This window comes from Chionomys nivalis, chromosome 8 (genome assembly GCF_950005125.1).
Source record: "Chionomys nivalis chromosome 8, mChiNiv1.1, whole genome shotgun sequence".
NCBI lineage: Eukaryota > Metazoa > Chordata > Mammalia > Rodentia > Cricetidae > Chionomys > Chionomys nivalis.
Genome location: NC_080093.1, coordinates 81,747,776 through 81,774,324, shown reverse-complemented (window position 1 = coordinate 81,774,324; position 26,549 = coordinate 81,747,776).

Sequence of the window (26,549 nt, the reverse complement as noted above, 5' to 3'; positions counted from 1 at the left end):
TAGGCTTCACTGAAAACCAAGAGCTTTGAGGAACACGTGGTCTGTTTTTCCCATACTGGGAAAGAGGGAAGTCCATAGTCTGGGCCCATTTTACCAGTAGTCTCTCACTCACTCCACCTCCCCGGGGCAGGCATTTGGCAGAGGTTCCGGAGCACTTTTCTGGGACTCAGATAGAGGATCTGGCAAAGCATAAAGCACCCTTATGGGGGCTCAGCCTGTATGTCCCTAGCACTGAGAATTTGTCATAAACAATCTAATTTAAAAAGTGATTTAATAGCTTACTATCCTCAGTGCAGCGTGGTGCCTTGACTTAAAAGAATGGCCTTTTGTTCTTTTTCCTGTACGATGCCATTTATGTCCGTATCTGTAAAATGGGCAAAACGGGGTATACATTTCATGAAGTCGCTATGGGAATTTGGAGCGGTGCATGGCATATAAGCCAAGCTCGGTCGTGTTGTTGTTTGCAGACACGACTGGCTGTGACATTCGTGATCTCCCCATCTCTTAGCCTCAGAGGCTGGCGCATGGCCTTGAAACCCAATGATACGCAGGCAAAAAAAAAGTGTTTGGTAAATGGGTGCAGGAGAGATGGGAGCCAGCAACAAGAGCAATCACTGAGCCAAATGGCATGCTGCTCGCAACCCCTCTACGCCCGGGCTTCCTAATACTGCTGAGTGACTATTGTTCAAAGCCAGTCAAACTCCATTTCCACACTGACTTCAGGCAGCCTCGGCTTCAAGTGGTAGCCAGAAGCAGAGGCACAAAGTCATACAGCACCAGAGAAGGAAGAACATCGAAGCTGCCCCAGGGCTCTGTTTCTTGGGGGGCTGGTACAGATGGAATCTGCGCTCCTGGCAACAAGGCTTGTCGTGTCTGCCATCTCGGTCCTGCCTTGGGCCTCCATTAATGAGCACAAGCTTTTCCGTTGTCTTGAGTTTCTCATCTCGGACCTGCATCATGGATGTCAGACTTCGAGTTTCTTCTTATCATGTTTATATCTAATAAGTGAATCACCCCGTTTTTTTTTTTAAGTCAGCTTTTAAAAATACTGTGTTTGAACATCTGTCAAGGGCTGGGGATTAGCTGAATAGGCGCTGCATGCAAGGATATTATATTCTCTCTTATCTTTTATACTGTAATTATCTTGATCCTCAAACAACTCAACACCAGTTACAACCACTTTCACAGACTTGTTGTTGCTGCAAATTCAAAAAATTATTTTATTTGAATCTAAATTAAACTGATATGTAACAAGGTTTTTTTTCCATGTGAAGTCTTGAAAAAAAACAGTATCTGCAGATGATTAAAAAACAGTAAAACACGGACAATTTCAAAGTTTATTTCAAAAATAAACTCATGAAAATTCATCTAATTATGTAGCAGTGTACCAAAAATAATCTTTTCCAAACCTAAACTTGTTTAACAAAACACACAGTCAGTTAAGCCAAGCAAGAGAGAACCTGTGTGAAATGTCACAGTTGCCCGCCCTCTTTCCTGGATGCTGGAGTGGGCACCAGAGCTTGGCAGCTTCCAGAAGCCTATTGGTGGCTTCTACGTCCTGATGCTTTGCTTTTGTCATCTCTGTTGAGAGGATCGTTAGCAAGGCCCTGGTCACAGAGACGGAGTCTATGGCCCTGCTCTTAGAGGTATAGCATTAGGGTAGCAAAGATGGAAGGCATGGGCTGTCGGGAAATTAGAGACACTAAGAAGTCAGACACGTGAGGTCACGGATGCTTTCTGTTCCCTCTTCTGTCTGCTTGCTGATAACAGCGCTCAGGAAGATGATGCTTAGGGCTGGGTCAGACATGTGTGAATCTTACCTTCACAGCACCGATAGAGCTGTATACCAATGGGAACTTGGTTCTTATTGCCCCTGCTTTACAACTGTGGCAATTGAGTTCAGAGGGGAAGAGATGTCCTAGGGCCACATGAGCCACTAGGGGAGGCTTCAAGTGCCCTGTTCTTAAATTGCTATGTTCTACAGGGCTGGCTCAGTCCCCAGCCAGCCTTTAAGAAGGAACTTGTGAGAGTCACAACTGTCTCATTCTCAAAAAAAGTCCTTGCCATTCTGTGTTGCTACTCCCAGCTGAAATGGAAGAACCCAGAACTAAAGACACAGCAAAAATTCAAAAACCCTCATGAAATATTATTATTCTATTGGCCAATACCTCCTGGAGGAGAAGGGAATATGTTTATTTTATTCATATTGATGGCCCCAGGACCTCCCATAATCGCTTCTCTCGCTGTGTTTGACTTAGAGGAGAGACTATTAACGCGTGGGAAGCAGAATGATAAGAGGGACTTCCTTCCTGTGAGGCGGAAGTTGCTTTCACTTTCTTTGCCAAGCAAAAACTAACTAGTGTGAGCAGACAGAGAACAACCCCAGTGGGCACGTGTCATCAAGGAGAATAATTAGCTGCAAATTGGCCACCTATCAATACTATCTGTTGGAATTGGCCCTCTGTAGGCATCAGCCGTCAGCTTCCGGTCTCAGCGCCACAATTTCGTAGCTGTGTGAATCTCTCTGATTTTCTTTCGGAGAAGAGCCATAATGATCTGACGCTGTGTTTCTCCCTATCCTGTTGTGAATATTCCCGGAGCCCAGAAAGTTCCATCACAGGCTGTGGGAGAGGAGGTCATGACTGTCTTTCTTCTGACAATGGGGTCTAAGAAGCAAGGTGACCTCAGCACAGGAAAAGATAAGGAGGCCAAACGGTGAAGGAAGAAGCCTCTGTAGTGCATGAATGAATTCCTGGAGAATGGAAACAAGTCATTTATTTCTGTCGGTCTCTATTTTCTAGAGGCCCAGAGTATCCTGGGAAGTCTCCATCTTGTCGATTGCCTCCAGGAATGAGGGAGACACCCAGCGAATATTCTGAAATTGTTTCATTGGCAATGCGTGACTTGGAATGGACTTCAAAAACAGACTAAAAACCCTAAAATTCCCCTCTCTCCCACCCCTACATAAATCCACTGAAATCACCTGGGAGACTTCACAGAGTTCTGTGGCCTGTGCTGTTGGATGTCTGCTCTAACATGGGGTGGAGGTGGAGGAGGAAGGAGCTTGGCTGCAGGGAGAAGGTGATGGTCTCCATGTCTACTAAAAGCCAAAGGAAGAGTTTTACATCTCAGAAAAGAAGAACCTGGGCTGCCTGGCAGCAGACTGGCCCCACATCCCTCAAATTCCTCGACACCTGTTTTCCTATGTCTGCCCCGCTAGTGACGGTCTCCTATCCCAGCATTCCTTTATTAGTCCATAAAATATCTTTCACCCCTGTTGCTTGTCTGGTAGCAAGCTGGTCTTTGGACCATCAGGCCTTTCCTTTTTTCTTTCTTCACATTCTATGTCTTGGCAAATCTCTGAATCTCCCCTCTCCTCTGTTCACGGATATCATTTCGTGTACTTTCCAGAACTGTTGGGGCGATCTAAGGATGTTAGAGTGGCCAGCGGAGGGAGAGACAAGAAGGAGCAATGTGGAGAGTGGGAGAAAGACAAACTACCATATTCTCTCTCACGTGTGGAATGAAGATTTAACACGCACAGCAAGATGACATCTAAGCAGAAGTGGGGTGAGGTACAGGGGAGGGAGTTAAACCGCTGGGAGGGACAAGATGGGAGTGAATGGGCAGATCACTGTGATTACATAGTGCCAGTATCATGGTGAAACTCATTCACACACTAACTAAAAATGATTAAAAAATAAACAGCAGCAAATATAAAATAAAACAGAATGCTTAGCATACTATCCGACACATGGTGATTAAAGAAATTGACCGACAACCAATTAAAGTTTAAAAAGAGACGTCTTTGCAACTAGCAAGGGGGATAGTTCACAGAACTAATGATGAGGGGCATGAAAAGTAACACACACACACATGCACTAGCACAAAATAAGAATGGGAATAGATACTCAATTGCATTAGCCACCCATGGAAAAGCACTTTGATGCCCCCATCCATTCCCAATGAGGCCCACTCCAGAGACCCTAGTGTGACCTAGTATCACACTATATTGAAGATTCTGTAGGACAAATGGATAAGATGATCTTTGCGAGTTAGAGGAGTTGAGAAGTTGCAGGTCCGTAGCCAAGCTTTTGTGGGCTTTTGTGTACCTTGAGTAGGCACGCATTGGCCAGCTCTGTATCACACCTAGCCTTCTTTTGACTAACAGGTGTAGTAAGCCTTGTAATGTATTCTCAGGAGACAGGTAGTTCTCACTAACTCCAAAGCAAGGAATGCACCAGATAGTAACCAAAGCCTATAGCAGGGACTTCGCACTTGGTGATAGCTGCCTACCAGCTGCCCCCACAATATATTGCTCAAAATAAACATGCTCTTATTCCCTTTAAAATGGGTGCTGTGTTTTTAATCAGGAATTGACAGGCCAGCTCTCTCACAGACCCAATTCATGGCCACATCCATCCAAGCTCCTCTGACACTTGTGGAGTTGATAGTTCTCCAAGAAATCTCTCTCTCTCTCTCTCTCTCTCTCTCTCTCTCTCTCTCTCTCTCTCTCTCTCTCTCCCTCCCTCCCTCCCTCCCTCCCTCCCTTCCTCCCTCCCTTGTTTCTGCCACGCCTCTGCCCAGGCCTCTCCTTCTTCCTGCAGCAGTGGGTCAGAGGGCCAGAGCAAATCCAAGGTCCAACCCTTCTGGGCTGGCCCAGATTCTCTTCCAGAACATCTTCTCAGTACTATCCCCTGACTGAGTTCTAACATCTACCAAGGACATCTTCAGCTTGATACAGCCAGCATGCCAGTTAATAGGAAACTATTAGTGGGCCCTAGAGTGGGTTTTCTTCGGGAATATTTACTAGCTGTCAATCATCCAACTAAACATTTTACATACACCTTCTCAACCACACTATGCAGATGAGGAAAGGAGGGTTCAGGGGGTTGAGCCTTTACCTGAAATCCCATAACAAAAGTGTCACTGTGTGCCACAGTGAAACAGGCTCCATTTGGAAATGGACAAGAGACCTCTCTCTATATACACACCCCAATCACATTCAACTATCACAGATAGCCAGCATCAAGTTTCACACTGACAGAACTGTGTGTGATCTCATAGGATCTGAGATAAAGCACGGGGGGAGGGAGATGAGCAAGTTCAGTGCTGCTCTCTCACAGATGCAGAAATGGAGACCCCGAGGGGTTGATCAACTTACACAAGGTAACACAGCCAGAGAATGGAAGTGTCGGGCTCGCTGTTATACCGTAGCATAGCCTGTAATGTGAGATTTGCAAAGAAAACAAACAAAAACAGAGAGAAAACATTAAATGCATCTTGTAAGCTCCTTTACTGCTTTGCATTCTGTCCAAGACATCAGCTCTGCGAATTCCATTTCCTTTCATTGATCTATTTATTACTTCTGAAAACATTTCCTGGTGTACTAGTGAAATCCGCCACATTCAGGGAAGAAGGGAACTTAGAAAGAATAAGTATGACAGAAACAAACAAACAAAAATATAGCAGAAAAGGAAAAAGAATAATTGAAAATAAAGAAGCAGAAAAAGGAGAGGAAGAGACTAGTTGAGTCATTGCTTTGGGCCTCACACTGCTCTGAGCATTTTGTGTGTGTGTGTGTGTGTGTGTGTGTGTGTGTGTGTGTGTGTGTGTAGATTATTTTTCTTTGTCTCATAGAGCACCTCACAGTTTGTAGTTACGCATTTAAGTTCTACATGCATTCGCTCAGTGTCTAACTTTTTGAGGACTGTATGTTCTATGAGAAAGGGTTTTGCTCCTTAACCACTGTGCCCCAGGATGTAGCACAGAGCAGACATAGAAACCTTACGCCAATGGTCCAAGGTCAGCGTGTTGGACCATAGCAAGACCAGCAGCAAGCCCTGGCATATCACCACCTAGAGGACTAACTTTGGAGCCCTGGGAGTAGCTGGGACATCTACCATTCACCTTATGGCTGCCAGGAGAAGAAGAGGAGTAGATGCCTCTAGGGACAGCAATAGAAAAGAAAGCCCCAAGCTCTCTCTGAAAAATACCTCCACATGGTTGTAAGACCTCCAGTGTCCCAGATAGGATGTAGGAGAGAATCACCAAGTAGAGTAGGCCTTGGGGCCAGTCATGTGTTCAGACCACAAAAGCCCCTGCACTGAGTCCTTTCCTCACCAGAGCCGTGGCACAGATGGGCCAGCTCACCTCTTCAGCTGCCTGGCTCCTCATCAGGAGGATGCGAAGGACAGTCCTGCCTGACCTTTCTCAGCCAATTCCACTGACTAAGTGGGCCTTCAGAACATCTATCAGATAGAATGAGTCCTGTGGTGCTTCCATTTGTGCCGATATTTAGGGGGACATCAAAACCAAAAGAAACGTTAGAAGGGGCCTAGGCTTAGGATGAGACTGTTGGAGAAGCCCAAGAGAGGAAAGCCAAAGTGAGGTCACTGCTAATCATGGAAGGGAATGGGTTCTGGCTTAAGACAAGTGGATCACAGCATTTATTCATTCATCATTCACTGATTCAGTTTCTATGGGGTATCGCCTATGTGCCCATCCTGAGGTACAGCGGATAAGGAGTAGAACCTGCCCTGGTTCTCACAGAACACGCAGTCCTCAGAAAGTTGGATACTGAGTGAGAGAATGCATGCAGAACTTAAATGTGTAACTCCAAACTATGAGGTGTTCTATGAGACACAGGGAAATAATCTATAAGACAGCAAGATAGAACTGGGTAGGGGGTGAGTGGGTCCTTCTGTGAGACAAAGAAAACTAATCTAAGACAGGAAGACAGAACTGGTAATGGGTGGGTGGGACCTCACTGTCCTCACTTCCCCATTCCTCCTTCCCTTACATCTGCCGTTCAAAGTCCTGACATCTCTGCTCCTGCTGACTGCTGGTGTTGGGAATGACCGGGACCCTCAGAATGCCCAGAATACACGCATTGTTCATTACCCGTGCACATCAGGTGCCTTCATGGCCATCCTTACTACCGTCTTCTTTGATGGCGCTCTGCATATTGTGACCACTCCATTTACAGACTGTGAAAATGTTCAGGACAAGACAATCAATTGTCCAAGATGACGCTGGTAAGATGGCTGCACTGGAGCTCAGAACTCCTCAGCCATTTAAAGGCTGCTTCTGGCTATTGTGCTCACAGTAAACTCCAAAGGCCACAGCTCTACCTCATCTCTTGCTAATGTTCCTTTCCTGGTCAGGCTCAGTCCACTTAGACTTTCCCAGGTTCCTTCATTGGACAAGATCTTCCCTGTGTCCTGTTCTCCACACTAGCTCTGGTCATTGTCTGGGACCCTCTTCTCTGCCCTCCTCATGCCTTAATTTCCTTATCTCCTTTTCCCTTTCTTTTCTTTTTGTTGTCGTCTCTTTTTCTTCTCATCTCATTTTGGTCTTCTTCCACTTCCTTTTGTTTAGTTATTTGATTGGTTAGTTTTTAAGATTAATTATATATAATATGATGAGTTTCATTTTGACATTTTTATACAGGTATAAATGCATTTGATTGTATTTACTCCCCATTACCTCATCATGTCTCCTCACTCTTAGCTCACTTCCCAACTAACCCTTACTCACCTTCGTTCGTGCGTGCGTGTGTGCGTGCGTGCATGTACTAATGAGTATAATTAGGGTTGCTTACAGGAGCATGGTAGGCAGCTATTTTACAGGAGCATGGCACTTCACAGTGACTATATCACTGAAGAAATTGTCTCTCCCTCCTCCAACAACTGCTAGTCTCTGAGACAAGGTCTTGCCATGGAGCCCAGGCTGGCCATGAACTCCATATTCTCCTGCCTCAGCTTCCAGAGTGCTGGCATCAACAGAGTACACTGCTGCCTAGTCCAATTTGTTTTTCTTTTATTTTTTAATTTTATGAACTTAAATTTGCATGCAATACAATCTATCCCTTTTGAGAATGCCAATCAATAAACATTGACATGTATGTGTGTGCATTTACGGCATCCTTTGATATGCACCGTCAAGATTAAGATCACGTCTGCCACCCTTCACAGTTGGTCTCCCCTATTTAGCCCAAGCAACCCCCATCTGCCTTCTTTCATCCTTCAAGTTTGCATTACACTATCTGCTACCCAGACGCCGCTCTCCCAGAGCCCTCTGCTGCCCCTGCCTGCAGAAGCTCTCCTGCCTGACTCATGCACACTTTCTTCAGAAACCTCGGATAATAATGCTCACATTCATCTCTTTATTTGGTTTGCTTTTGAGACAGAATCTTGCAATGTAGGCCTTGCACTCCTGAATGGCCTTGAAGTCCATATGTAGACTATGCTGACCTCCAACTTGCTGCAATCCTGTCTCCCAAGTGCTGAGATTATAGGTATGTGGCAACCATGCCTAACTTATTTGTTCTGTCTTTTCCAAATCCTATAAGTTCTGTGAGTAAAAGGCCTCAGTGTTCAGTTACTCTCTTGTATTCCCAGAGCATAGTGGGCAACATGTGATGGATGGATGGATGGATGGATGGATGGATGGATGGATGGATGGATGATGGATAATGGGTGGATGATGGATGGGTAAGTGGTACTGCTTCCTTCTGTGCTAGTACCTATGGGTTCATAACCGATTCAGAAATTATGCTCGCACTTGGGGAGATCAAAATGAAATGAAAATCTTGTGTCAGTGTGCAGGTAATCTGAGCCTTTTTAAATCTCCTTACCACGAACTTCTAACACACCTACTGAATGCCAGGCTTCTTTAGGTTCTTTATAAACAGTTTTTCATTTAATCCCTGATCATCCTGCATGGAAAGCATGATTACTGTGGCTTTAAAGATGAGGAATATTAGGCATAAGGGGTTAAATAACCCCTGGCCAGCAGGTGCAGACAGGACTAGGGCACAAATAGCACATATAATAGTAAGAGGAAGAGACTTTAGACAAAGATGGGAGAAAAGGGATGAAGGCATGCCGTGCTCATGGAGGTCAGAATTCCAGCACAGGTGACGGTCTAACACTCAGGAAACCAGAAACAGGAACATTCGCTGTAAACCTTATTTCTGACCCACTCCAAGAAGCTACCAGAAGGTCCTTTAAACCCAACGGAAGGGTTTTCAGACCTCACAAGAGTCACCCAAATAAATCAGAACACCAGGAGTTCAAGAGGTCTGGTTGAATTGTTTGCACACAATGCACCGGAACACTCTGAAAATTAAGGTTTCTAGCTAATGGTCAGAGCGCACCCCAGGGATGCTACTCTGTCCCCCAAGGCCGCTTTCAGGAGGCTTGCAGTTCTCAGATAAGGGCAGTAGGTGGCAGTAGGTCGTGAGAAATGTGGGTTCTCCGGTGCCCTGGCTGTTGAGACCTAGCCTGCAGAAAAACGTGGCTGGGCTTGGGCTGCGCCAGGGAGTGCTCCCTCTACCCCCGGGGGTGGGGTGGGGCGAGGGCCGCAGTGCCCAGGTCAGCGAGGACCTTGATGGGAGGGGGTTCCTTGTGCTCCTGGCATTCCTGCCGCTTTGTAGTCATGGGGAGTTCCCAAGGAGGGCCCAACCCAGTCTGCTTCCTCCATCAGATTTTATGCCAGGCTTGGATTCCCTGGCCTGGTCAGACAACCTATTTTTGTTATTTGGAGATGTGGGGAAGAGCTAAAATTTATTTATTTTTTATTTTCTAAGCTAAAGAATAAACTGCTGAGCGTGGATAAGAGGTTTGACTGCATCCATATAGCTCACGCCGGGCTGCGCAGAGGTGAGGTGTGCTTTCTTTGTGGTACCAGCGCCTGGTGGGTTTCCTAGTAGAGACACCTGTTCTAACCAGACCTCCGGTCTGCAAAGATCTGTGCTGCTGCACGGGCCTTCGCGGCAGCCAGCTTTGCACCATTTCCAGGCAGTGTGTCCCAGGTGGACCTGGCCTCCAGGCCCTACCAGGACGTGGGCATTAGCCTGCCCTGACCGGGTCTAGATTTCTGAATATGCCTCTGTTTATCACCTGCAGAGACCCTGCAAGCCTCCCTTCCCCCTTCTCCCCCTTCCACTCTACTCCCCATCCCCGCCCTTTGCAGCTGGCAAGCTCTGGCAGTCGCCCTAAGGCAAATAGAGACAGAACACCTAAGTCTCTGGATGAAAATTTGTTAAAGGGTGCACAGTAATCCGGTGTCTGACCTCGAACCCAGGACTTCAGGGCCTCCTCCACCCCATCTCAGCAGCCACAGGGGGCAGCCACAGGGGTGCTACTGCTGCCAAGGCTCCCCCGGGGGCAAGCCAGCCAAGGAAGCACACAGACAGCCCCAGTGCCTCTTCCTCTCTCACTCAGTGGGCAAATTAATTCACGCTATCTTTACATTATGTATAATGCTGCATGATTTTATTTTGCTTCATTCCCGAAATCTTTTACAGTAATTAGTAGCCGAGTAAAATATAAAAATTAATGCAATATAACACTTTAATGGTAATAATACACCATCCTGTCTAATTAATAAAATCTGTTGTTTCCAAGCACGATTATTTATTTGACAAATTGATGGCACACATCCTGTTCATACCCTCTTTCCTGGCTCCCATCCTTTCAGTTTATTGAATAAAATTGTATCAGGAAAATAAACAGATTGTCTTCTGACCTGACAAGCAAGTGAGAAAAAAACCCCTCACTCATACAGCCCTAATTGTTCCCAACAATACTTGCTAACACACATCGAGAGTGCTTGGAAATGAAGCCCGATTTCCTCTCCTGTATTCGTTATTTAATTTAAATCTTTATTATTGTGCCTGCTTATTCTAGGGAGTGGGGACCTAGCTCTCCAGTCTCCCTGGGGGCAGAGGGCCAGTTTGTTACTGTGTGCTCTCATTCTGATGGCCTTACATGGGTCCTGTTCTGCAGAGAGATCAGAGCCAGGGTCTGGGCTGTTCTGAGTGGGGATTGCTGAGAACACTGAAATCACCTCCGAAGCAGCAGAAGAGGACCAGATGGGAAGTAGTCACATTGGGGAACTGTCATCAGGGGTTGACAAAAGGGGAAGGGAAGAATGGATTAGGGGCAGGACTCCGAAGCTTGGTCGAGTCTGTGGGTTGGAGCGGAGTAAGGAACAATGTCCGCCCTGAGCGTGTGCCATCGGGACGGAGCGCTGATCTAATTACAGACCCACTCCGTGCACGCTCTCTCATGCAAGACAGGACGTTTATATGCTAAGTGTGAAAACAAGAAAGCGTTCAGCTATAAATAGAACCTCAGAGGCACAGACAGAGACACACACACACACACAGAGAAGAAGAGAAGGCAGAGAGAGGAATTAAAAGAGAGATTCGCCACTTGCAGGTTAATTTCCAGCATTTTCTCTGAAAGAGAAATGATGTGATGTGATCGGTGTTCGGGAAGAGCCCCTGTCGCCAGCTTTTAAGCTACATTTACTGCAAGAGAAAAGCCCTCAAGTGCACACAGGTGAGGAGTCACCCTCTCCTGCAAAGTGGCTTCCATACGGAGGGAGGTACACACACTTACACAGAGACACAGAGTGCAGACGTGTGTGAGTGCCACAGATGTGCACACGCCCTGGAGAGTCCAGACCACTGAATCAACACAATCTTGTCTCATCTCTGGAATGCCTGGGACATTTTACTGGGCCACCATAGTAAGACCACCTTTTCCTCTGAGCTGAGTGCAGGACTCTGGTTGTAGTAACCCTTCTGTGTCATTTCCTCCCTATCCATCTCCTCACCTTCATCCCTATTTTACACCAATGCATTATTTTAATAATCGTGATAATAATGATGAAAGGTTTAAATAAGATTTATCCATGAAAAGGTCACTGAAACCTTCTGGCCAACACCAATGTATACAGAGGGTGATCAATAAATGTCACATGAATCATTACCATCTACAATATGCTGCCTACAAATCATTTCACGGCACAGGTTACTATCCCTAGCTGTTTTATAAAGAGGCCACAATCTCCTTCTAAATAGAAACAATGAGATGTTCAGTGAGGAATGGAATTTGCTGAACTATTTAGAGGTTCCCAAACTGTTTAGCTTAAAAATGCATTTCACTGAAACCTTAGCAATTACTTAAAGAGAAAGGCCCAGTTGTTACCACCCATGTTGTAGATGCCCTGTGATTTCAGAAAGTCTGTGTAATTGACTTAAAATTATACATAGTATAATAGAATAACTGGGCTTTGAACTTACATCTCTCTGGACTGGAGCGCCTCAAAGCCATGCTGCAGTCATGTGGTTAGCACGTTGAGGTAGCATTTTTGCAACTCTGCTTCAACTAGAGGAAGCTGAAGTTCTGCTGTTGGATCTATACGGCTCCATGTGGCGCTGTGCATAGGTTAGGAGGGTCATCCAGTCTAGCTTGTCCTTCCTCCTTCTGTTTGTCACTCCCAGCTATCATCTGACCAGTAAGCTCTATCAGCCCGGTCTGCATCAAGGGAGTGACAACTGGGCTACCATGGTCCATTTTACTGTTTGCAAGGTAAGGAAATAGCAACTACTGGTAAAGAGAAAGCCAGCTAAGGCATGAGAAGCCTATCCAGAGCCTGACCCATGGTTGACACGAACAGATAGACGGGAGGGAGACAGAGCCAGGGGAATGATGTCCTGGGTCTCTAAGGGACCCATCCCACCTAGCCCTGTCACAGAAAAGACAGAAATGTTCCAGAGAACAGTGAATGTCCTGTGGGCCCGCTCAGTGTCATTGATCAATATGTTTTATGATGGATCTAATTAAGCTCCCTAACGAGGGATCAGGAGATAACAATTTATACTGGAGCCATCAGTCATTAAAATGCTATTTCAGGAGATGACATCGTTCCAGCCTTAATTAGTAGAGTTCGCGTGACTGGAATCCCTCGGGAGTAGAGATGCCCCTTGTCATTTGCTCATAACCTCCATGGTAAGGGGTCTTGAAAGGGCTTCGAGAGTCACATGATTTCTTCAGCTTCGTGTTGCTTACTGTGCTGAGATCTCTGAATAGGTTAAGCAGGAGGTCGGGACAACAGCTGACAAAGGCCCTGGTCTGGAATCCAGCTCAGGACTCTAGTTAGTTTCTGCAGAGAACTAGGCCTGGAACCCTGGGAAGAAAATGAGCCTTTCAGAGCCTTAATTTTCTCTTCTATGAAGAGACCTTCCTAGTCTGCAACAATGGTTCATAAGGTGACACACTTGCCACAAAAGCATGAAGGCCCTGGTTCGAATCCCCAGAATTCATCTCAATGCCCTAAAAGAAGCCCTGTAGGACAATGTGTGTCTGTAGTCCTAACGTCTCTTAGCATGAACCTACCTGTATTATAGGCATCAGACATGGAATTTCTCTTCATATTATTTATATATAATAGGTGAAAACTTAAGAAAGTTTAAAAGTCCCAAATGCAGAGGGAAGGAGGAGACTATTTGACCTTGAATAGGAGACCTTATCTAGTTGAGAATACATTCTGGAAAAAGGCAGCAGGCGGTGCATCCAAAGGGCCTGGGGTTGGAGAAAGCATCCAGATTCTAGGGAAAAGACTGGAGATATGGGATGGCTAAGGGGCACACCTGGTAACAGAGGAATGGAGAGCTAACAGGGCAAGCAGAAGGAACATTGCCAAGGTCATTAAATGTCATGCAGAAGCACTGCCATTTATGAGGATCTCTGAAAGCTCACAAAGGATAAGAGTTTAATGAAATGCTTTCAAATCCTGGACTCAGGGGAAGAGAAGGAGGACGAGGAAGAGGAGAGGGGAGAGGAAGAAGAGGGAGAGGAGGAGGAAGGAGAGGAGGGAGAGGCAGAGGAGGGAAAGAAGGAGGAGAAATGACGTAGAAAGGAAGAGATAAAAAGAGGAGGAGGTAGAGGGGATGAAGAGGAGAGTAAGAAAGGAGGAGGAATAGGAGAAGGAGGAGGAAGAGGAAGAGGTCAGATTCAAACTCTTGTCATGACAGTGACCTTGTGGCTTCAGAGCAGATCCCACCTGCCCAAGACCAAGCCCTGGGTACCAATATGTCAAGTGCTACCATTCTGTCGTGGACACACAAGGCTGGCGGAAACTCAGCTGGTATCCGCTTTCCTCTGGAGATGGAGGAGTCTGGCGGAGGAAAGGAAAATCTGGGTTTGAATACTGGTCAGCTGCTCCCAATCCAGAGCTCCTATAGCAGCATGCTCCCTAACCAAATAGTACTGCTTCCAGGACTGCCAGCCCTTACTACGTTAACAGACAGGTTATCTAATCTCACCCTCCCCAGAGGAAAATACTGAAACCAAGCATTCTACATAAGCCCCTTGCCCATGGACATTGTCATGGGTGGAATAAGAAATGTCCTCGCTAGGCTCTGGTTTTGAGCACTTGGTCCCCAGATGGTGGCAGTACTTAGTAGTTTGTATAACCTTTAGGAAATAGGGTCTAGCTGGGTTGTTGTAGGGAAAGCTAGCCTTGAGGGTGATAGCCAGGCTCCACTTCCTATGATGTTCTGTTCCCTCCTGGTTTTCGGGAATGTGAGCCAGCAGGCTCAGGGTCGAGCTACCATGGCCACCAGCTCACATAAGCTCTGCACACTTTTCTGGCCATGACATACTGTACCACATCAGACCCTGAGACAAAAATAAATGATTTAGCCCTTAAGTATTTTATCACAGTAAAGAGAAACAGACAGACACTTTGCACCCCAAAACTTTGATAGAAAACCCCGATGTGTTTTCATTTGACAGCAGCGGTGCTGGGGAGCCTGCTTGCCGGGACTCTGGGGTGGATATCGTGGTCACTTTCTAACCTGCCATCAGCAGAGACCATTTGTCTTGGCCTCCTCATGGCTGCACCGGAAGAAGCAGTCACTCCTAGCCCTTTGACTTTGAGGAGATAAAGGTGTGTGTCGGGGGCAGTTTCTTGCTGTGTAGTAAAGTCCTTCCTTTAGCATAAACAGCATTCGGGTGGGTCTCACTGTGTCTAAGTCAAGCGCTTTTCAAGAGGAAAAAACCATAGAAGTATAGTTAGAGATAGCAGAAGAAAGAACGCGCCCCCTGAACATGAAGCTGTTCGGGCAGAAGTGCTTGAAACTGGCTTTCCAGTGTTCCTGACAGCCACTACTTACCCTGCTCTCAAGTTGCAATTAGTACGAAAGGCTGGGATGAAGAAACATCCCATCACGGGCATATTTATAAAACAACTTCCATCAGCCGAAGGAAAAATGGACAGAACTCTATTACAAGCTTTTTATATTTGAAGAGCAATTTCTAATAATATCTCTAGCAGCCATTTCCGAAATTGACTTAGTGTGCACGATCTGGGATTAATGTTTTCTGCAAAATCACATGCTCGTTTGAACATAAACATTTTGCACTTCCGTTCCACCTCCTGGCTCAGAAGAATGCACCTCCAACGTAGAAAACGATCTATCAAAATTAATTGTGAATGCCCTAATCCAATCAAGTCCACCTCATTAAGCAAACATTTAAATTATTAAGTTAAATAGTGGGATATTTCAATATAATCTTGTTAGGCTATTTTTATGGCATTACAAACGCTGTCTGCATATGGGCTCAGCTTCCTAGGCTTCCCTTTGTTAAAGTGTTTAGAACCTCTGAGGCTGGGTTTCTCTGGCTTGTCATGTTGCTATGAAGCCCATATAGGCTTTCTTGCCTCTGCCAGGTATTCCTAATGGAGCACCTTGCATGTACCATGGGAGACAGAGGAACTGAGGTTCTGAGCGGTTTGAATACATTTGGAATAATCACAGAGCAAATCTGTGGCAGCACGTACGTAGATCCCTGGCTTCCAGCATCTGTCTACAAACTTCTGCTCTCTCCTTCCCTTCCACTCTCTTCGTTGCCCATTTTCCTCTCTGATTTGTATGTAAGTGTATACATAACACACATCAGGCAGGTACCTTCTATGTTTTTTCTAAAGATTTGTTTTATTTGTATTTATGTGTGTGCCGTGCATGTGGGGTGCTCAAGGAAGCCAGAAAGGGGCGTCAGCGCCTCTTGGAGCTGGAGAGACAGACAGTTGTAAGCTGCCTAATGTGTGTACTGGGAACTGAACTTGGATCCTCTGAAAGAGCAGTGAGTGTTCTGAATTGCTGAGCCATCCCTCTAGTCCTCTTGTTTGAAATAATAACTGCTGTTTAAAAATCATTCTTTTATCTATCTGTTGATAGATCTTTCTCCCAACCTGGTTGAGCTTCACAGAGCTTTAAATAGCTCATTCTTTCCAAATTCTTTCAGTCAGCAAACCGCTACTTATCATTTGGTATTTTCTTGAAGCCAGCACAACAGAGGCATGTTGAAGAAATAAGATCTTGATTCCTTAGACTCCGGTCCCCAAATGAGTCTTCAGGTTCTACTTGAAGGAGCAAAAGCAAAGAAGAAACTAAAAGGAATTAAGGCAAATTGGAGGGCTAGCCTTGACAGGTTAAGGTGATACTGCTAAGATCCTCTAGGAAAGGTTGAGAATAAATGTTATCCTTGCCGGGTGGTGGTGGTGCACGCCTTTAATCCCAGTACTTGGGAGGCAGAAGCAGGTGAATCTCTGTGAGCTTGAGGCCAGCCTGGCCTACAAGAATTAGTTCCAGGACAGGATCCAAAAGCTACAGAGAAATCCTGTCTCAAAAAACAAAACAAACAAACAAACAAACAAAACCCAATAAATGCTATCCTTTCCAGAGATGCCCCCACCCCCATCAAAGTTATCACTGCACTTCAGTGTGGTCAACTCCATGCTGTCTGTTTCAATTTAACAGTGGCTCCGGAGGAAGGTTAGGGACTTCCTATACCTACCTTACTTCTAGCTACAACATGAATTGAGGAGTGTGCAGTGCCCTTGTGTTTGGGTTTGAATGCAGGCAGTGCCCTTTTATTTTTTTTTTTAATACCCGGGGGCTTGGCTGAATCAATGCTTCAATCATCCCCAAACTATTCCTGAAGGAGCCCAAACCCAGAGAGTGTCACGAATCCCAGCTGATTCTCTCTCTGGCTCTAAAGCTATGATATGACCTTCCTGGGCTGTACGAACAACTTCCTCGGGGGCTTTGTCTCCCATTTAGATAGTAATCAGATGTATGGCTAGATAGATAAACACATATAGACACACATATACATATAGACTAAAATTATGATGACACTAATGTAAAGAGGGGTGTATTAATATCTTAAATTATAACTCTTTTTTGACCTAAAATGGTTTCCCCCAGATTTTTCAAAAAACAGATATTTTTTTGTGAACTTTGTGGATCCTGGCACTTAGATGTCTGGGAAGCCAAAAAGCAAGAGCTACTGTTGATGTTTTTATCTGGCAGACAGGTGCTGAGCAACACCAACATCTCAGAAATGTCTAGGTTCTCTGGGCCAGGGCAGGAAGAAAAGCAGACACTCCAGGCCTCTACTTCCTATTTCCTGCCTGGAGACAGGCTGCAAGCACTGGTGGAAGCAATTGTCGCCTTTGTTAATGCCCATGGAAAAGGCTCTTAAAGGTCCTTCCTGGAGTGGGATGACCTTTGCTCTTTGCTTTCACAATTGAGATTTGATGTCCTTGCTTTCATCACGCTGGCCTTGTGTGTCATCATGACCCTTGTCCACCAGCATGTGACATAGATAGAGATCTTGTAGAAAGACCTTCCAAAAAGAAAGCAAACATGGAGGATATCTTGGAGTTTTGACACAAAAATAGATACAAGAAAGTATGGAGCCCTGGGACACAACCAAGTCAAAACTCAGGCTTGGCTTTTCTCAGACTGCTCACTCAGTCCTTCCCAACTCTTGGCTTTTCCGACAGCAGTTGGAATGTAGGAAGGAATGTCAAGAAGAAGAGCAGGCACATGTGACACTGGAGGGGGCTGGGTGAGGCGTCTGTGTGCTTCCCTCTTTAGTTCATGCAACAAACACTATTGAGCAGTGGCTGTCATCATGCTCATAGTAATGGTCAAAGATACACGTGAGAGCTGCCGACATCACTTCGTGGGACGGCAGGAAGAGAAACCTAAGAGCAATAGACATTAGCCCAAGCCCTCCTCCCTCGGGATCTGCATGCAAAATTCCTGAAGCCCTTCGAGGCATGTGCAGGCATACAGAGTACGGTATGGTATCTAGCTCTATCAATCAGGCAATCTGTAAAGCACAAAGAGAGACACTAGGGAAGAAAAAGCAGCTATGGTCTTCCCCAGCTTTAGACCTTACATGCTACAATACTGGTTTCCCAGGGAAGAGACGCTTACTGGTACCCTAATGGTACAACTGTTGCAGAAATAATCAATTGATTTCTAATTGGGTCTGGTGCAGGCTCAGTAGAATGGCATTTATAGATTAATTTTATTGTTGTTGTTGTTGGTAGTGGTGATTTAGCACATTTTTAAAAATAGCCTCAGCATCCAGATTACACCGATTACTTATCAGATGCTTTAAATAAATATATCTTATATGATAGGCAAATGAATGAATGCCCATTAAAAAAGAAATGTCAAGCCATCTTTGGATATCAAAACCCTATTTTTCCACCAAGTTATCTCAGGTTCTATTCTCTGCATACATCTCTCCATCTTCTTGTCCCCGACTTAATGTGGTTTCCAGCTTCTCCATGTCCCCTTAGCATTTTGTTGAACTCTCTTGGGACCAACTTCACTCTCCTCTGGACCTAGAACACCTCCTATCACCATTACCACCAGTCTGCACCCTCTTGAGCCCCAGAGACCCATGCATTCTCTTTTGATGGCACCCTTCCATGCCTGCCCCTCTCAATTCTTCAGGGAACCCAAAACAAATACATCAAGTTGGGTCTTTCATAAACCAGACAGTGCTTTCTCTAGGCTTTTTGTTTTCACTAGATCGACAAATTCCTCTCTAGACACACAATTGCTTCAGTACTCCACAAACATGTTGTACAAAAGAGAAAGAGACCCAGGGACCCGCCCAGATGATTCTGCGGGAGCAGCCTGCTGCTTGCTTGCATCCTTTCTCTGCAAACACCTTAAGTCCAAACTACCCCCGTGGAGAGCAAGCTAACACTCCCCAGGAAACCTCACACACTCAGGCATTCACACTTCAGGAAAAAAAATAAAATTCTGAACAGGAGGGGGAAAAAGATCATGGGCCACAGCCATCACACACAGTGAGAGGCACTAATTATTCTGTGTAGCCTGAGTTTTTCTTAGTAGGCAAACTCTTTTGAATATTAACAAATATTTATTTAGGAATTAATAATTGACATCTATTAAAGCATAATTTATGGAGAGTGAATTCCTCTTAGTTTGGGTTCCCACTGCTCTGTTACATCTGTCTTATCCACAGCCACTGCTTCTTTTGTTGAAAGCAAGATTCCTGATGTTGGGGGTGCATGAGCAAGGGGGGCTGGATGCACACACAGACACAGAGCGATCACACGGGCAAAGGCTGGGAGAGAGGTTGGTGGGTAAAGGTGCAGCTGGAGACTGATGGTTGCTTCCAACCCTCTCACTTTTGTCTGCTTGACTTGGGGAGCCCCTCCTGCACCTCACTGAGCATCTCTGCGAAAGTTAGCATGAGACATCTTCCTCTCCACCCTGATGGGGTTAGACAGAACTGTTTCTCAAGAAGGAAACTCTTTTGCATCAGGACTGGAACACTAAGAGGAGGTAGTTGGGTAAAAAGGCCAGGTCACCTCTTGGGAGTCCTTACAAAAATGTGGCTGGGCCTGTGAACTGCTAGGTACTTGTATAGGTAATCCCCAGCACCCTCTGCCCCCCATCTCTGTGCAGTTTTTCTTTCCTTTGTTTTCTGGATTCTTCCACTTTTCTGGTTCCCCAGGCAAGAGCACAGCCTCCTCGCAGCTCCTAAGCATCTCTGACACAAGAGAGGAGATGCTGCAAGTCCCTTTGTTTATGCTTACCTTCCTCCCTGTATCATGCTTCACGGAGAGATACTTATGTAGCACCAGCCATGGGCAGCAGGGCAAGCATTCCATAAAACCCTGCACCTCTTCACACACGCATCAAGTAACTCAGTATGTCCTGAGGACCCACTGTTCAGGCAAGTTCTGGAGCTAGAAAGGTATGCAGACTAGACAGGACATTATCTCCATAGGATCAGGCCCCGTGTCACCAGAGAACTAACAGGAACCCACTTGTTCTGAGTCTGCCCTTGGGTGCAATGACACCAAGACAGCCCTAAGGTGATGCAGAGCTGTAGGTTGTTGCTATGATAGTGGACATTTTCAGGGAAGATTAATCAAAAGTTTAAAAAGGAAGCAAGCAGGGGAGGAGCAGAAGAAGGAAATCAAAGGTAAGCCCACAGAAATCAGACTAGGACAGATATTGACTTTGGACCAATAGAATGATTAATTTAGTACTTGGGTCCTGGAAAATTAAAAAGATAGCGGTGAACTCCCTATCTTTGGGGAATACCCAAGGCAAAGCTAGAAAGCCCCTTGTCTGAGCTGGCTCTAGGCCAGCCATGATCTAGGCAAGAGACAGAAAGGCAAGTTGTCTGAAAAGGTGCTCTGCCGTTCTATAATTCTGGGTACCAATTTTCAGAGTCCAATCCAAAGAACATGGTGCCACAGTCCTGGCCTTTCAGCAAAGCAATGGCTCGTCATCTTCCCTAGCCTCTCAAGACGAGAGTACACCTCATTTTAACGTTAAATAAAAAGCAGCATGTCATCTCCTCCGGAATGCAAAACTGTGAATTTGAGTGAAATATGCAGTTTTCATTATGTTAAAAGATCTACTCATTACAATCAGGGTAAGAGGATGTGAAAAGACAAATTGATCCCCACTTTAAATGTATTAATCAGCTCGCAACTCTTGTCACCAGTCAAAACAGAACCGCCAGACATTTATTCTGTCTCAGTTGTGTTTTAGAGCCCATCCCAGGAGGTCACAGAATCAGTGAGCCACCCTGTGCCGTGTTTGGGAAAGCAGCCACCACACTACACACGGCAGAGTCCTCGCCTGCTTACCAGTGAGCTAGGCAGGCACGAATAAATGTTTGCTCTTTGCAAGTCTCTGTGCATCCTTACCGATCACACACTTTGTTCCAGACATTGGTTGAAAGTGGTCCTTGCTCTCGGCAGAGTTTTAACCAGGGGGCAAATGAGCAAGCAAGCACTGACAGTAATGCGTAACTGGGGATAAATCAGGGGTCTGTGTGCAATGCTATAGCGCTCAGCCTCAGACTGGGAGGGTGTGGGTATGGGCAAATGGGCTGGCTGGAAAGATGGCCTGTGTATGTGTTGCCTAAGTTTTTAGGTCTAGGAAGAAACAGACTAAGTAGTGAGAAGAGAGTCACCCATCCTCAGAGTCAGAGTGTAAAGAGGGGACAAGTGTTAATACTGTGACCAGGAAGGATGTGTCTTCCAGCAGTGTAGAACTCCAGGTTGAAAAACACATTAGCTAAGACATGCTCAGCTCCATGAAAGTGGTGACGCTCCTATGGACAGCCTTCTCTCCTCCTGTCTGTGTTGCAATGGGAGAACGTTCAGGGCTCTGTAGGCAGCCAGAACTGCAGGAGTATAGGCAAGTGGGTAGAAGATTGATTGACAGGGTAGGCAGAGGGCCAGTCTCCTTAGAAGTGAGTTTCCAGGCTCTGGATAGACTGGGAGAAGGTCCTGGTGGCTGGACTCGGTTAAGCCCAGGCAGGATTCCCACAGTTGAGAACCCAGTGAATGGACTTAGTTTTCTGATGGTGCATTAACGGTTTAAGGGCTCAGGCATCATGGGGACAGAGCTATTTATCAAGCTTAGGACACAAGGGAGAAACTTGGTGAGAATCAGATTTTGTCAAGAATGAACCTTATTGTTCAAGACCAGTCCTTTCAATCCACTTGTCTAAAACAGGGGCAAGGCAGGGCTGACTTGGTGAGAACTTACCTCTCTGGCTTTCCAACTTACTCCTCTCCCTGCCCATCACGCTCGATCTCAGAAAGACCCCTGGAGGGGATAATTTTCACCGGCTGTAGAACTGGAACTAGAATCTGTACAGAAACACCTTCTCTGGGTGTGTCTATGCAGGTGTGTCTGGAAAGGGTTAAATAAGCAGATAGGCCCACCCTGAATGTGAAGGACACCGTTCACCAACAAGCCAGCTGAGAGCCAGCGTTCACCTCTCTCTCTCTGCTTCCTGACTCGGGATAAATGACCAGGCATCTAGGGCTCCTGCAGCCACACCTCCCCCACCATGGTGGACTGTCCCCTCAAACTGTGAGCCCAAACAAACCCTTCCTTCCTTTAGTGGCTCCTGCCAGGCGTTTGTCACAGCAGTCAGAAAAATGACTAACATGATGTTGACCAGGGCTCGGCATAGGCCCATGTCAAGCCTGGTTACTAACTGAACTCAAGTGTTGAAGAGTCAATCAGGTATCACTGGAATGGCAGAGGGAACCATCTAGAAGCCGATTGTAGTTCACAGTGCTCCTTTGGGTACCTTTGCTCCAAGCCTCTTAGAAATCATGGAGCAGCTACAGGAGGTCAAGAAGACCAAGTCTCCTCCCACGTGATCTGCTTTTCCTCTGGGCAGCCGTGGAACCAGACAATCAATGCACTAAATTGAACTTTACAAGTGACAGGATTTTTTTTTTAACTCCAATTATCCGCTGTTGACAATTCCATTACGGGGAGAGAGAGGAGTGTAAACTCGATCTAGGATTCTCTGGAGCAAAGCACTTATCTGGTTTTATGAGCCCATGAGAGACCATAATGTATGTTTTATGAGCCCATTCTCATTTTTAATCTGCTGTGATAAGATCACTGTGCTACAAGGACAGAGAACTCACTGACAAAACCAGCCCAGAAGAGAGGCAAAGATACTGACTTGGAGAGCCTTGGCTCTTTCAGGGGTTACCCTTGGTGGGAGTGGCCACTGGATAGGACCTCCTTAGGGTCCTTTCTCAACCAGGGCCCAGTTTTCTCATCCTTCCAGACACCATGTCATATGACTTCTGAATGGTTACCATTGAAAGGGTACACAGGTTTCAGACAGTGACACAGTCAGTCACCTTAACCCCTCTGGCAGGTCATAACAGCAATGACATTTCCCAGCAAGAGGCTGGTATATACACAATCTAGAAGAATAAAACTTTCATATTCACAGGAGCAGTTTGAGGCACAGATATCAGATGCCAGATCTTACAGTCCCAGGCCGACCAGGTTCCCTGCTCCATCTACCATCCCTGCCATGGGCTATCTATCTCCAATCACCTCCCGCTGGGGTCTCCCAGTCCTTTCTCAACTCAGTCCTCCCATCAGGAGAGAGCAAGTACTGCTGTGTGGATAGAGGCACGCAATCCTTCCTCAATTTCAACTTGCTCCCCCTCTACCTCCCAGCCTCCTCTGCAGCTATGTCAAGCGGAAGTCAGATCAACAGTCTGAGAGAAAGAGCGACCTGTGTTGCTTCTAGTTAAAGCGTTAGAATTGGAAACTGGAAATAAGCCTGGTCCCTAAGAGACTATCGCAAATGTTCTTCTAAGTCCCTGACACACAAGGGGACTTTACTAAGTCACTGAAGCCTGGGGACAGCTTGTTCTCCATGATCAGAGTAGTGTGCTCCCTTAGAACAGGAAACAGCCCTGTTTACAGTTCTCACTTTTTTTAACCCTTTATTTTGTCCTTTTGATTACCTCTGTATATTCTCCTCTTCCCTTCTCCCTCCTCTATCCTCCCACCTCCCTTCTCATCCATTCTCACTGTATACATAAAGAGTCAACTGGCAGTGGCTGTTGCTGGTTGACATCTCAGGATAAATGAGGAAGGAGGTGGGACTTTACTCTTGCTTCTGAGACACAAACAGGTCCGGCTGTTCTAGGGAAACAGCAGAGAGGAACTTGTCAAACCTCTGATGTTGCAGAGGAAGAGGAGAATGGAATGGCCTGCCTGGTTGTGCATGTTGTCTTGGTGACAGTCTGCCTGGAAATGTTGTGTCCGGTTGTGTGTCAAGGACTCTCTGAAGGGCCTGAGAAGATGGGTTGGCACTTGCCGTACTAGCAAAGAGTTGGAGAGAACCAGCTCCATCAAATCGTCCTCCGACTGCCATATGCATGCCGTGGCACAAATCACACCCACTACACAACTCTTTCTCTGTACCAGGCACTGGCTGCACTGGGGACTTTCTAGAATTATCTCCACACACCACCATGTATGTTAGTACAGTTTCAGGAGATCTGACAGGTGCCTGCCTACCCCATAATACTTGATCATATTCCCACTTGCCCACGCTGGTTCTAGAGCCTCTGGATCTCTGTTTTCGGAGACTCCCCTTGAGAATCCAGGTTACTGTCCAGACCTGGTAGCTTCCACCTTTTCTGTTGGACATGACAGTCACTGGTTTTATTGAGTTCAGTTACTGTAAGGTGACTGAATATGTATGAGGTACTGATTTCCAGGGCTGAGGTGGTGGCTCAGTTGGTAAGTGCTTGCCATGCAAGCACAAGGGCCCGAGTTCAATCCCCAGAATGTACAGAAGAAAGCCAGGAGTGGTAACACACACTTACTGGTTATCCCAGCTCTGGAGGGCCTTACTGACGAGGCAACCTACCTAACCTCATGTGTCGTTTCCAAGTCAGTGAATGAAACACTATCTGAAAAATGCAAGCGAGGAAAACCCTGTCTTAAAACAACAAACAAGCAAACAAACGAACAAAAACTCTACTGGGTATGTGGCATCCAGACAGATGATACTCAAGACTGACTGACCTCTGTTCTCTATATCACACAGCTGAACACATGAGCACTTGCACACACACACACACACACACACACACACACACACACACCACAGTGTGCACGTGGAGGCCAGGGGACAACTTTGTGGAGTTGGTTCTCTCCATCCCTTTGCCCACTGATCCATCTTCCCAGGCCCTTCGGAGAGTTTTTAACACACAGCCTGGACGCAGCATTTCCAGGCAGACTGTCACCAAGTCAACATATGCCACGGCTCAGGCCTCTCCATTCTCCTCTTTCTCTACAACACCAGAGGTTTGACAAGTTCCTCTGTGCCGTTTCCCCAGAAAATCCAGACCTGTGTGTGTGTGTGTGTGTGTGTGTGTGTGTGTATCTGAGGAGCAACAGTAAAATTAAAAAGTAAAAAGATACCCGCCTCATTTAACAAGAAACAACCAGCAGCCACCTCTGCTGGGTTTAGGTATACGGTGAGAGGATGGCATACAGGGAGGAGGGGGTTGGAGGAGGTGGAGGGGTAAGTACAGAGGGACCAGGAAGGCCCTGAAAGGGTGAGGATGGAAAGGTACACAAAGCAAGCAAGTACAGGGCTGCTCCCCCATGAATTTCTGGCAAAAAGGAAGCGCCTCAAAGTTTACAGATGGATTCAGTGGCCCCTTGAAGTTAGCCAGTGGACACAGGCTTTTTCCCTCCAAACGGAGGGGGCGGGGAGTGCAATGAAAAGGAAGATTTAAAAGCCACAAACACACAGAGCAGAGATTGCAGATACGGAACAATAAATGTCCTGGTCAAATTGCCAATCCGAGTGTCTGTATTAGGCTGCGTTTGTAGTCTCCGCATGTTGAGTGATGGAACGGCCTGATTGTGATGGGGAAGTCACACAACAATGAGGCCTGATGTTTTGTTTCCAGTTTTCAAAGGCGCTCCCTTTCTTCCCCTCCTGGTGATAAGGCCCAGGAAATGGTTAGTGACATGCTCGTGGGAACCTCTGGAAAAGAATGCACTGGTATCAATGGTGCAGCCACAGGCCCAGGAGCAGAGCCGGGGGTGGGGGAGCTGAAGGTTCCCAGTGTGGGCTGCAGTGGTGAGATAGCATTGAGGAGGCCGCTGGAGCCCTGAGCCCCTAGTCTGGGGACCGGGCCCCTTTATTCCGCCAGAATGGGTGGAAGGCCAGACAATGTAATGCTATATTTGGTTTGACAACAAAGGCCTCAAGAAAGATTTGCTAGTGTGGGGATGGCCGGGTAGGCGGTACAAGAATCCTGCACAATGTAGGCTTTGCAAAGGTATTTAGCGAGGTCCTTTATGCCAGGAGCGTGCCAGGGTATGGATATGTCCTGATCGCTAATGTTGTTTTTGTCCAGGTCAGGTTCTGTTTGTTAGAGTAAACTCCCTGGGCAGAGCTCAGAAGTGCTGGGTACCCTGGTGCCCCATCGCTCAGCTATGGCTGCTATTCTTCTTCCATGCTGCCCAGGCTTATTTAAACCCAGAACCCTAAACAAGGACAAGCAAGAGCAGGGCCCGTGCAGAGGCACACAAGTATACTAACGAGAAAGAGGCAGCTATAGTTGCAAGTATATTCTGGGCATCCAATTATGAAGTTTATTGAAGAGTCTCACACACCTGGAATCTGGGTAATTCCACAATGGCCACTTGCGGCACCAGAAGCCAGAGAAACTGGCAGATGCAAGCTCCAAGATGCTGGGTACCTAAAGAACAAGAGGAACCAATTGGGCAACCTCATTCCAAGGCTGAGGGCCTGGAACAGCCTAGAGTGCCTCTTGCTCAGTCCATTTTCAGTGGTGGGTAAAATAGAATTTGATGTCCATGGTGAAGGCAACAGAAGAAACATGCTTGAGAAGTTGGCCTGATGCCCACAGACTGGCCTCGTCTCTTCTCCTTGCCATGCATGGACGTTCCCTGCCTAATTGATGCACAGCCCTTGTTCAGGGTAGATCCTCCACACAGTAGACTCACTTAAATGCCAGTTGAGTTGGCAAATGCCCTCACAGATGCACCCAGAAATGAGTTT